Genomic DNA, 13,229 nt, shown 5'->3' with positions numbered 1-13,229 from the left:
ATATATATATATATATATATATATATATATATATATATATATTTTACATACATATAGTTCCCTGTGCTGTACAGCAGGTCCTTGTTGTTTATCTATTTTGAATATAGTAGTGTGTGTACGTTAATTCCAAACTTCTCCTGGAGTCAAACGAAGCTTTCCAGAACGGGTGATGCCTGAGATGAGGCTTACCTAGTGGTACTAAGTGGGTTGGGAGTTCCACATACAGGCCTGCGCTGCCTTGCTCTGTGCTGGGGAGCTCTCAGTGGGAGGGGGCAGCACCCATAATTGTTAGGGTGTCTCAGGGACTGAGTCATAGGCAGAGTCTTCATCCATCACTGAATAGATCAGTAAGCAGGAGCTTCCAGAGCAAAAACAGTCGGAGAAACTCCAGCAACCCCACCCTTCTCACACCCCCAAGAAGATCCTTGCTGCCTGTGTCCTCGCTCAGGTCCCGCCTCCTGTTTGGAAGCCCCTTCCCTCTTCATTCTGACTTTCCAAATTTCACTCATTTTCCAAATCCCCACGTTCCCTACGAAGTCCTCTTTCTTCAGCCCAACCCTCTGGTGCCCGCCCTTCTCCAAATGTCAGGGACATCAGAAGCAAACACATATCCAAGCCCAATGTTGTCAACTTTCTATGAGCTAACCTCTGACTTTGTAAGATGTCTGAGCCCCAGTCAGTTGTGACTAGTGCATGAGTCAAAGGCAGTTATGATCCCTGAGATAGGGAGGTGACCCTCAGGCAGGCTTGTTATAAAATGCTCTGAGATGACATTAAAAGGTCAGGCAATTACCATTTTGCCTTATTACCACAGGTTGGAAATACACTTTATACATTTTAGCTCTTAATTACATTTAACTTTACAAAACTGAAAGTCTTCCAATGAGTATTAACTTGGAATCAGACATTAAACATTCAATGGTGGACTAGATGTAAACTGTCTGACCCTAACCAAACAGAGAATTTAATTTGTTTAAAGTGTGGGAATTGAATTAGCTATCATACTTAGGCCCCGTGAGGCCACCTGTAATGTGTAACTGACACTGCCAGGTGTCCTGTTGGTGGTTCGAATCAATTAGTGATCTTCATTGAAGCTGAATATAATTAATTACACAACTTTGAAATGTTCAAGTCTAATTTCACTAAAATTACATGGTGAAACTGGGTCATTTGCAGGATTTCTGGCAGAAGGGAAACAAGCGTGAATAATTAATGTTAAAATCATGGCATATATTCATACAACAAAACTGGACACCTTTAGCTTACTGTTGTCGGGGATGAAAGTGCCCTGGGGTTGCACACGTATAAATGATCAGCCTACTCTGGGACACGTATGAATTGTTGAACAGGCATTACTGTTAAAGAAACCTGTGTGTTATTGATCTAAATGATCAGCCTACTCTGGGACCATGTGCACAGGTATTAGCTGCTCAGAACGAAAAAGCTGTTGTCCATTTATTAGGATGAAGCCACCGTAATCCACCTCTGGAAAGTAGTGGGTTACCTGGCGTCTCAGCTGTAAAAGAGGCCTGAGCATCAGGGATGATTCCAGGAGGCCAGATCTGATATGTACAAAACCTTGGGACATAAAATAGTTGGGAATTAAAGTTCACTCTTGTCTGAAGTCCCCCCCGCTAGTCTCCCTAGAATGTAGTCTTAGGTTACAGCTGAGACAAAACACCAAGGAAATCCAGTAGAGTTTTCCAGCATCTATGTCAGTAATCTATTGCCACAATAATGCTGTGTAACAAACCACCCCAAAGGTCAATGTCTTAAAATGACACCCACTTATTATTATTACTCAGGAATCTACAGATTGGTGGAGTGGTTTGGTTCTGTGATCATGCTGAGCTTGATTGGGTAGTTCTGGTTTGAACTAAGGCTCGCTCCGGACAGTGGCAGGTTGTTGGCAAATTACTGGCTAATCTAGGATGGCCTTGGCCCAACTGCCTGTGTTCTACTAGCATGTTCTCAGGATGGTCTCAGAGGCATGGGGTGGAGTTGGGGGGACAGTCTGTAAGGCCTCCTGGGCCCAAGTACATAAATGACACGGCACCACCCTTCTCCAACACTCTACTGACCAGAGCAAGACAAAGCCCAGCGCCGATTCAGGGGGTGGGGAATTAGAATCTACCTCTAGATGGAAGGACCTGCAAAGGTGGAATGCAAAGGAAGAGGAAATCGGAGCCATTCCCCAGTCAATATATCACATCCTCCAAAAATGGACGAACATATTCATGTTTGCATTCAGAAAATATACAGTAGATTCTTGTTATTCACAGCAGAGCTATGTTCTATACATTTACCATCAGCACTGAATTAGTGAACGCTGAAGGATTGCTCTGAGGGGAAACACGGGGTTAGGGTCCTATGAGCCTCAGATCACAGTATTTTCAACACTTCAAATGCCATCTGTGTTATATAGGTTTGTTTGCCAACCTCCTTGTGAAATGCGCCGGTCTTATCAATATTAAAAACATACCCTTCTGGGCTTCCCTGATGGCACAGTGGTTGAGAGTCCACCTGCCGATGCAGGGGACGCGGGTTCGTGCCCCGGTCCGGGAAGATCCCACATGCCGCGGAGCGGCTGGGCCCGTGAGCCATGGCCGCTGAGACTGCGCGTCCGGAGCCTGTGCTCCGCAGCGGGAGAGGCCACAACAGTGAGAGGCCCGCGTACCGGAGGAAAAAAACCAACAAAACATACCCTTCTACAAAACATTTTTCTTGTGTAACACTTTGTAGATTTCTTCTGCAGCCTCTGATCTTCAGGATCTACCTTGCCCAGGGGTGTGATCTCTAATGCAGCATGCTTTCTTGGCCCACTGAGGTGTGGAAAGAAAATATTAGAGCTTCTAATTACATATTTTACTCTCATGTCTTACTTAAAAAGAGATGGTGCAATATCACCACAACAATCCCCTTGCTCTGAGCCACTCTAGTTTCTCACCTGGAAAAATGCAATAGCCCTTTTCTTAGGCTCTGCCTCTGCCCTTGCCCCCTGCCCCACAATACCAGTCTCTGTTCAGCGGCCGGAAGGATACTTTTAAAAGGTCAGATCGAGTCACACCTCTCTCTTCATCGGAAGACCGATGAATTTCCACCTCACCAAAAACCGAAGTCCTTGAGGCCCATCATGAGTTTCCTCTCTAATTTCTTCTCCTCTAACCCTCCACAGCTTACTCCACTCCAGCCATACAGAACTCCTCTGCGCCGCAAACGTGTAGGCACACTCCTGCCTCAGGACTTTTGCACTGGCTGTTCCCTCCGACCAGAATGCCTGAAACCCAGACACCAACATGCCCCTCACCTCCTTCAATTCGTGTTTAATTCTCGTCTTCTCAACGTGCCCCATTACTCCTCACCCTCAAATCCCCTTACACATTCTGTTTTCTTTCCCATAGCACTTACTGCCTTCTAACATACTGTATAATTTTCTTACTGATTTAGTTTATCAATTATTATGTGACTACAGGAGGGATGGTATTTTTGTCTTTCTTATTCATAGAAATATCCCAAATGCCCCGGACAGTGCCTGTCACATAACAGGATCTCAATATACTCAATACACATTGGAAAGAGGGATTGAATGAATGGTTGTATTTCATATAAAGTGCATAATATACTACTGGTGCTATAATATAAAATACATTAAAAATAAATTGGGGTAGATACTCATCTTTATTTTCCCTCCTTATTGGAGGGCTGGAGAAAGACATTTAATGAACATTGGCTTAGACATATGAGATATAATAAATTTGAGGTCATTTGAATGTATTTCTTACTGTGTCCAGGCGATGGCGCCCATTCCCAACAAGTCGCCAATAGCCGCACAAGGGTCGAGTACCTCATATTCTGGGTGCTTGCAGAGTCCTTGTACTCTGTCATGTGAGTTATCAATGGCCCTGGTACCATCGTGAGACACAGCCATGCTGATACTTGTTGGATAGCATGCCCCTGATATTCCTAGCCGGTGGGGAAGGAGTTGAGAGTACTGCTTTGCAGACAGCTGCCCCATGTCTGGGGCCTGGGGCTCTGGCCCATGATGCCAGAAGCTCGGCAGGGTCAGGGTGTGCTTGTGGGAGCCCTCAGAGCCCCAGCTGCTCTTCAGCTCCCTTCCATTGGAGTCCTATTGCCAGTGCAACGCCACCAACCTCTTCCCACTGCAATGCCAGGACTCTCCCTGCAGACAAGACCCATCCTCCTTGCAACGGCTGCTGCTCGCAAAAAGCAGGTTATATACCAGTCACTGGGAGGGACCCCTTGTGTCCATAGTTGAATCCCCTCAACAGCCTGCAAGGAAGGGGTTTAGAACTCCATTTTACCAAAGGAGGAACCAAAGGCTTTGAACGATTCACAGCAAGCGGCGGGAAGGGATTCAGGTAAAGCAAACAGAGGTCTCTGTGCAGCTCTTTCTCTGCACACGGAAGTCCAAGGGACTGAGAACTCGGAAGTGGGTGAGTTCTGGTTGACCATCGAGTTAGAGAGAGGGACACACAAGCATGTGCGCGCACACATGCACACACACGCGTGCACACACACGCTCTGTTACAAGCAGATTGTGAGATATGCTGACACAAAGGAAAGGAGAATTTGTAGAGGTGACGTGCTCCAGAGCTTACATGTTTCCACGTTGTTTTGCTATTAGAGAGCAGCGCTCCTTCCCAGCAACTCGTGAGGGATTTTTCTACAGCAGTGTTTCTCAAACTTTACTTAGGGTCTTGTTAAAGAGGCAGACTCTGCTTCGGTAGGTCTGGAGTGGGGACTGGGATTCTGAATTTCTAGAGGCCTGTCAGGTGGTGTGGATGCTGCTGCTTCGGAGACCCCACTGAGCAGCAGAGGCCTGGAGGAAGGCTTGGCCCAGGGCCTGCTTTTTATGGCCCAGGAGCGAAGCATGGGAAAAAACCTAAAAAAGACAGAAGACTAGGCACCAGATCATAGGTGGCCCTCAAAACCTAAGATATTTTCTATTTGACCCTTTACCAAAACAAGTCTGCAGGCCGGGGGACTCAAGTAACCCGCTGCTGTGTCCACCTTCCGAGCTGCATCGGAAGAACAAGTCCTCTGAACGGTGGTTTGGAAGAAAAAGCCAGCCTGACTCAGCTTCGCCCCGTCTCCCCAGCCTCCTGCCTGACTGCAGAAAGCCTATATTCTGGGAGCGGCATGCTGGGAATCTCTGCTGTGCGGGGATGGGCCCGAGGTGGTCCAGCTGATACAGTGATGACGTAAATGGGGGCTGAAGTGAGCCCACTTTCCGGCACATCTAAGGCAAACTCTCCAAACCACTTTATCAGTAATCAGAGTGATAATTCGGCCTCTGCTACCTTCTTCTTTTGAAGCTTAGGGGCTCTGAGACTAAGGGTGGAGGTTACTTTTTTGAGCCCCTGAAGCCAACCTTCTCCAGTTTCCTCCGTGCGTTTCCTCTGCGTGTTTGTCTCCTTGCTGAACTCGGGGCAGGCGCTGTGCCTGCAGCCAGGGCTGGCATTTTGCACCTGGCTGATGGACTCACGTGAGGCCTGGGGTCCACATCCCTGTGCCGCCAATGACTGTGTGTCAGTCAATGCCACGACTCACTGTCATATCAGAGGCCTCATGACAAGTCAGAGTTGGCCCCTGGGCTTGCCATGTCAGCGAGCTCCTCTGGAGAGCAGCCATTAGCCACTTTGCAGCAATGGCCCAAATCACAGAAAAGTGGGCCTGATTTGACAAAAGCAGCAACCATATATTTTTTGCTCTTGGAGGTGTAACCATGGTAATGAGATCAGATGAAAAACTGTTCCTTAATGCTGGCGACACTCAAATGCACGTGGCAGTTTAGGGTAGTGGAAATGGGGTTTAATTTTAGAATCTGAGCATTTCTTCAGGGAACAAAGGACGTTAGAACAGGGCCTGTCACAGACCTTCTGCAGCTTCTGCTCCTTTCAGGAGCACACATTCTGTTGTGGGCAGAGTTTTTATCCATCAGTTGTGGCATTTGCTTTGTTTGTGACATTCTTCTACCTGCTTCAGCTACTGTTACAAGGAGGTGCCTTCTGTTGGGGCCATTTCCAGGAGCAATAAAAGAACTGAACTCAGGAAGGTGTAGCTGCTCTAATCATTCTGTATTCAAACCAGCTCTCAAAATCCTCATCGCAATCCTTACATGATAGGTGTCCTTATTATTCCCATTTTACAGATGGGGAGACTGAGGTACAGAGGTGATGTGACATTCGATAGGAGACCTGGCTGAGACCCTGCACTCTTTCATCACGTCCTGGGAGACCAAGTTTCCCCGGCAGGTCTGTGGGGAGACCTTAGGAATACTTAAGGCAGTGCTATTTTTCAGGCAACATGAAAGGCCAGTCTCTGCTCCCTGGAAACACAAAGCTGTCGGTTGCTATTTCTGAGTGCAGACGTATGTCCTCCCAGAGTTCCAGGGCTGGAGGAGAGGTGATGAGAGGGCAACTTTAACACCTGGCAGAGATAGGGAGTACGTACAAAACCAGCCTCACTTCTCTGAAAGCAATTTTCCAATATGTATCAAGAGGCTTCAAATGTCTGTATGTGTCAATCCACTACTTGAATTTTTATGAATCAGCCTAAAAGAATAACCAAAGTCCAGGAAGATTTTTTTTCTAACAATAGGGACATCACAGTTTTATTTATACAGGAAATTTTCAAAATAGCCTACATAGTCAAGAACTGGGAATCTATCAAGTAAATAAATCTATGAAGTAGAATAATATACAGCTAAAGAACTTATTTTTAAGAAAATTTTGGTGATGTGGGGAAATATCTGTGATACAAGGCAGTATGGAAAAATCAGGAAATAAAATTATATGCAGAATGAACTCAGAAATTTTTGTATAGCTATTCTATATACACGATTGAGGAAACAAACAGACTATTTCAGAGAGATGAAATTAGGGGGGGCATTTTAATTTTCCTCTCTATATTTTCCTAATCTTTACTAATCTCTTGTAAAACAACAGTTTTGTTAACAGAGGAGACAGTAATAATAATAAAAGAAGAGCTTCTGTTTATTAAGTGTTTATAATTTGCTTGGATATATGAGGAAGTGATTTACCTATATTTAAAGTACTCTTTCTTACAAAGTCTGGCAAGATAGGTTTTATCAAAAAGGAAACAGACTGAGAAATTGACTTACCTAAGATTTGTTAAATGAATGAATTACTAAAGCCAACAAGTTACAAGCATTCATGACATGCTCAAGAAACGAGATGCAGTCCATTTAGCTGCAGGGGAGGGTCGAGGGAATCATGGGAGAAGGGGACTCAAAGCTGGATGGGGCCAGATCAAGGAAAGCCTTAGATGCCATTCTAAGGAGGGAGGTCCTACCCTATAGGCAACATGGAACCAGTTGTGCAGATAAAGGGAAAGAAGGAAAGAAGGAAAGAAGGAAAGAAAGAAAGAAGGAGAGAAAGAGAGAAAGGAAGGAAGGAAGGAAGGTAAGAAAGGAAAAAAAGGAAAGAAAAAAAGGAAAGAAAGAGAGAAAAGGAGAGAAAAAAGAAACACAGTGAAAGAGAGGGAAAGAGAGAAAGAGGAAGGAAGGAAGGAGAGAAAATAATAGAGGGGTGCGCTTGGGGGCACTGGGGAAGTCCCAAGGAGTAGTGTTCAGAAAGATTTACCAGCATTGCTGATCAATTCTAGCCTTGGTTAGGCACTGTATTTCCATACACTCCCTCCAACGTAAACATCATTTTGGAGCCTGTTCTCAGAGTTACCCTGGATGGAAAAGTAGAGGTAACACAGCCTTCTAGGGAAGCTGGAAACAGAGAAACACAGCAAAGGAATGATCTTTAAAGTTCTCTTCCTCTGCTCCCATCTTTTGCCTCTTGTGCCGCAGGGTCTCCATGGTCCTGTGTGACTAATTTCATCATCTTCACCTCTGACTCTTGGGTTCGCTTCATACGGCAAACCCAGCTCACTTGCCACGTGCTTTCAGCCTAAGGGCTGCTGCTTCTCAAGGCTGCACACTCAAGGCTACATGCGTGTGCATGTCTGCACCGTGCAGATATCTCTCCCTATTCCTGTGTCATTCAGCCTGTCACTCCTAATTCCCAGCATCCCCAGCTGTTCAAACCTCCTGATTGGAACATCAGTCGGGTTCGTGATCCTAACTGACCAGAACTGTTCCTTAGGTTGCATCTTTCCATCATTTTCTTTCCATCCAGATACGTGCTTTTATAAATATTTGTACATCTTGATGTTTTCACAACACATACTCCATGTCAGGCACGGGTCTCAAGATTTAACTTGTATTAATGCCAATAATCCTTCGAAGTAGGAGCTATCCCATTTTACACCAAACCAAAGAAGGCGTCCATGATTTGTCTGCGATCCTGCCGTTAGTTAGATGCAGGCAGGATTTGATTCCGTTTTGGTTTCTAGGTCAGTGTTCTCGATCATTACATCATGCGGACGCTCACCTTCAGAATGAATATATTTCGAAACCAGTGACACAGGAAATTGTTTTTAAAGTGCAGTCACAGTGAGCTTACAGTTCTCCATCCATGGAGACTCAGCCCTCAAGCTTTTGATGTAAATTTCTGACTGATTCTAGGCAGATGTGTCGATGGCGATGCCACCAATAGATTTAATGCTCTTTCTCCCCCTTTTCTTCTCTGCTCTCCCATATTTCCCTTTTTCTTTTTTTTGGTAAACTCTTTGCTGGTGAGTTCATTTGTGCCCGTGGTTTCACCACTCATCCCCTTGTTGATGAATTCCTTTTCCAGCTTTGAACGTTCTCCCACGGTCCAAATCTAAATGTCCAGCGCCATACTAAACGTTTCTTCCCTCGTGTTGCACAGAGACCTCAAACTCAACAAACCCCAAACTAGCTCAGTGCCTCACTTTCCTGTCTTGTCACTGGGGCGACCACCGTGCTGCTGTACACTCAGCCATCCCAGAGTCAGCCGTGACTCTGGCTTTTCCGGGCTCCAGCCTCCATCAGGCGTCCCCTTTCTGTTGATATTTACCTCTTCCTTCCTGGAATCAACACTTTCCTGGCTCACACACCTTGCTCAGGTGATCCCTCTCCTGAGATGATTGTCCTGGTTGTGGGATATGGTTAGAAGCTCGGGGATCATGGGTTTCCTTCAAATATTGTACTCTGTCCCCCACCCCCATTCCAGCCGGTTTATTTCCTGGAAAACACTCCCTAGGTCAAGAGGATGGAGCTGAAAAGTGGAAAAAGAGGCCAAGACATTTCCATAAAGGGGAGGGCTCCATAAACTTGCAGAGTGCAAACAGGGCAGTACAAGTGTGGAAAGCCATGCGTCTCAGCCAAGCTGTTAATCAGCCCCATGCTAGATCAGATCTTCTCTCAGGAATCTGGGCGTGTACAACTCTTAGCCATCTTTCAAGTTCCAGATTAAATGTCCCTCCTTCAGGGAATTGTAACTTTTTTTTTTTTTTGCTGTAACTTTTTGGTTCTCCGGACCACCTGACTACTTTTTTTCATCCATTCTTTCACATGGCATTTAATACTTACTACTTTTGTCAGCCTTTGTGTGTCCTTATCTCTCCTGCTAGATTTGGAACCCTAGATCAAAGTCTGTTTTATCTTTCTTTTCAGTCCAGAATAAGCTTTGCCACAAAAGTACTCACTGAAGGTGGTTGAGTAAATGAGTAAGTGGACAGAATCTGCCCAAAACAGTGTGTTAGATGGTATGAAAAAATGGCCGTGGTAATTCCCTTCCTTGGAACCACGCTCTTGGGTATAGTTTTTCTCACACTGACACTGGATTTATCCATGTGATCTGCTTTGGCCTGTGGATAATAGTGAGTGTGACATAAGCAGAGACTTAACAGACTTAGTTCTTGAGGCCTCCCCTTTCCTGCTGCCCCTGACCATCATGAGAGTGGCCCAAGCCATCCTGCTGGAGGCTGAGGTGCATGAGAGCACCCAGGGGAGGTCAGCTGAGCTGGCACAGACACGAAGAACCATCAGCTGACCCACAGAATAATACGGTGAATAAAGATTCTTGTTTGAAACTACTTAGTTTTGGGGCGGCTTTTTCTATGCAGTGAGAGCTAATTGGATAGCCATGGATTGCTAATTTTCAAAGAACTGGAGCGCAGTCCAGTGAGCGGCACTGATATAACTGAACAGGTTTTGCTCCTGGTATAATAATAATAAAAAGCCTTCTAGTCAAAGGGACTTTTGAGGTAAACAGCCCTGGATTCAAATGGAAGTTCTGTCATTTACTAGCTGTGCGACACTGAGCATTACCTCCCCTCTCAGGTAACGGTACCTGCCTTTCGGGACTGTTCAAAGAATTGAATGGAATTATGTTCATTAAGCAGCTAATACAGACTCCCACATAGTATGTGGTCGATATAGATTGGTTCTCTCTCTTGGTTGGTCTAGGACTTGAAAATGCAGCTCTGACCAACCAAGAGAGAGAACCAATCTATATCGACCACATACTATGTGGGAGTCTGTATTAGCTGCTTAATGAACATAATTCCATTCAATTCTTTGAACAGTCCCGAAAGGCAGGTACCGTTACCTGAGAGGGGAGGTAATGCTCAGTGTCGCACAGCTAGTAAATGACAGAACTTCCATTTGAATCCAGGGCTGTTTACCTCAAAAGTCCCTTTGACTAGCTCTTCCCTCAGGGGAACACTTCTGTTTCCATCTCTGTCTCTCTCTTCTTCCAGCACAGGCCACCCTTTGCTATTTAAATTTATTTACCAAACTGACTAATCCAGTTAGTACCAAATTCCCCCCAGTCTCGTCTCAGGTTGGTTTCTGGGGAGTTAATTACTTACAAAAGTGTGCAAGTCAGCCCTGGAATTTCTAAACTGATATGTGCTCTGCTCCATTAATACTCCCCATCCCTAAGACCAGCAAATAAATAAAATAGCAACCAGATTAGGAGGACAATCTGATTGCTCTCCATGCGGGGTCCCCTCCTTCTGCATCCTCCAAGTGTCCATGAAAACTCTTACATGAAAAGATTTTGGCCATCTATTCTTGACTCTTCCTTTGTTGGAATTCTCAGGCAATTGAGAACATTCCTGGGGTGCCGGCTGCAACACTTCACCAACTATTTATTATTTGTTGGCTAGTTAGCCACAGTCTGCACCCTTATACTGCTCCTCCTCCATGAAGAGGTAAGAACACGAGTGACCATGGTATCAGCAGGGATACGGTGATGGTTACACGTTGAAATATTAAGTACACAATGTGTTCCAGGCACTAGGCTAAGCATGTAACGTGTTTCAATGACCCAGGAAATTTTCAAATAGTGGCCACCTCATCTGAAATTGACCCCCTCTCCTACCCTCCTGTGGCTGAGACACCACCTCATCCCCTGCTTTTTTGTTTTCTCTGTATCATGCATGATCCCCTGAATTTATATTATTTACCCATTTGTTTCATTCTTTATTGTCATCCTCTCCATGAGAATATAAAATAAGTTCCATGAGGGAAGGAGCTTAGTCTGCCTTGTCTGTTGCTGCCCAGAACGGTACCCGGCACACAGCGAGCTCTCACCGGTTAAATGGTGTGGGATGGGCATTAGAGCAAGGTGAACAGTTTACTTGCTTCTCTTGCCAAATGGGATGAGAAATTCTCCAGGACTGGTACCATTTCGTCTACGTAATATAAGCTCACAGCACTGTGCCAGGGACATCATAGGACCTCCATCAATATTTGATAATAGACAAGTTTTGAAACACTGCTGAGAAACAGTAATATCTGCTGCAAATAAGTTATTTCTGATATGTGAGTTCTGCAGAATATTGAGGAAACTCAGCAATTATGTTTCTTTGAATGGACGTCTTTTGAGTAACAATTGCACTGAGAATTAAATAGATGTAAAATTGGCCTTTTCATTTGTTTATTTGCATCCCCCAAATAATTTGGGTTGGTACAACCTAGTTTTGCTAACTCAAGGTTATCACTGAAAATATAATTCTCAGGCATTCTCATATTATGCCACGTTTAACAATTGCTGTGTCTTCCTTTTCCGGGGGACTGTAAGCTTTTGGAAAGCAAATTATGTCTGATTGATCTTTATGTCTTTAATGACCAGCTCAGTGTTTTGCTTACAGTAGATGCTCAGTAAATGTTAAGTTGAATAAGTGAATATACGGATGAGCGTTCCTACTGCCCTGTGCTATGACCAGTGACGCCCTCAAGGACAGCCCAGCCTGCTGGTTAGCTGACCAGCATGTGTGAGCTCTGTGCGGCTGGCTCTTTAAAACTACTGTGTGCCCATCTGATGATTTTTCTCCCTTTTCCCCTCGTGACTCCGGTTATGCCTTATTTCTGATGAGTTTTCTTCCCTGCTAGGGGTGATGATGAAAATATTAAACAGTTTCCTACAACCATACCTTTTTCCTTTCTATCTGCCTCTTATCTCCTGTGGGTAGAGGAGAGGAGCCCAGGTTTGTTAGCACTGATTTTGCAGATTAAAGAAAGTTGCAGGTTCTTGGACGCTACTCCGATTAAGAGGTGGGCCTGCATCCTCGCCTCTTAAATCTGGGTGGCCTTGATTACTGCTTAGACTGAAGGAACATGGTGGAACCGGCTTTGTCAGTTTCCAGGAACAGGCCTAGTAGACTGGCAACATCTGCTCCCCGTGGCTCAGGCACTCTCTCTGGGAGCCCTGAGCCATCAGGTGAGAAGTCCACCTACCCTGCAGGAGGGACACTAGGAAATTCTCCAAGATTGCATGAAGGCGGGGAGGGCCCACGCTGAGCCCGGCCCCTCAGCAGGCCCACCAAGGCCCCAGGCAGGAGAATGAAGCCATCCTGGATCCGCAGAGCAGGCCAGCTCCCAGTTGAATACCGGGAGAGACCAGTGGATGCCCCGGGAGCAGAATTGGTCTGTTGCTTCTCATCAGGATGCCTCATCCATAACAATCATGCAATATAATTAAACGATGATTGTCTTAAGTCACTAAGTACTGGGGTAATTTATTATGCAACGATAGGAAAGCAAAACAGCGTTAATTATAAAGTAAGATTAAATGCGTCTCAAATGGTCACTTAAGTATAAAATGTTCTATACAAACTGCACGGAATTTGGGCCCTACACTGTGGTTCTTCAGCAACCATGACTGTTTCTTTCCTGAAAGTTGTGAGCTTGCGGGAGACCTGAGCTCCATAGACAAAGAGAGCCTACTCTTTTTTTTTTTTTTTTTTTTTTTTTTGATTTGTCTCCCCAAAAACTTGTCAGTTTTATTAGGCTTTTCAAGGAAACAATTTTGGTTTTTTTG

Source organism: Lipotes vexillifer, unplaced genomic scaffold (assembly GCF_000442215.2).
Source record: "Lipotes vexillifer unplaced genomic scaffold, Lipotes_vexillifer_v1.1 scaffold604, whole genome shotgun sequence".
Classification (NCBI taxonomy): domain Eukaryota; kingdom Metazoa; phylum Chordata; class Mammalia; order Artiodactyla; family Lipotidae; genus Lipotes; species Lipotes vexillifer.
This window is presented reverse-complemented; position numbering follows the sequence as displayed.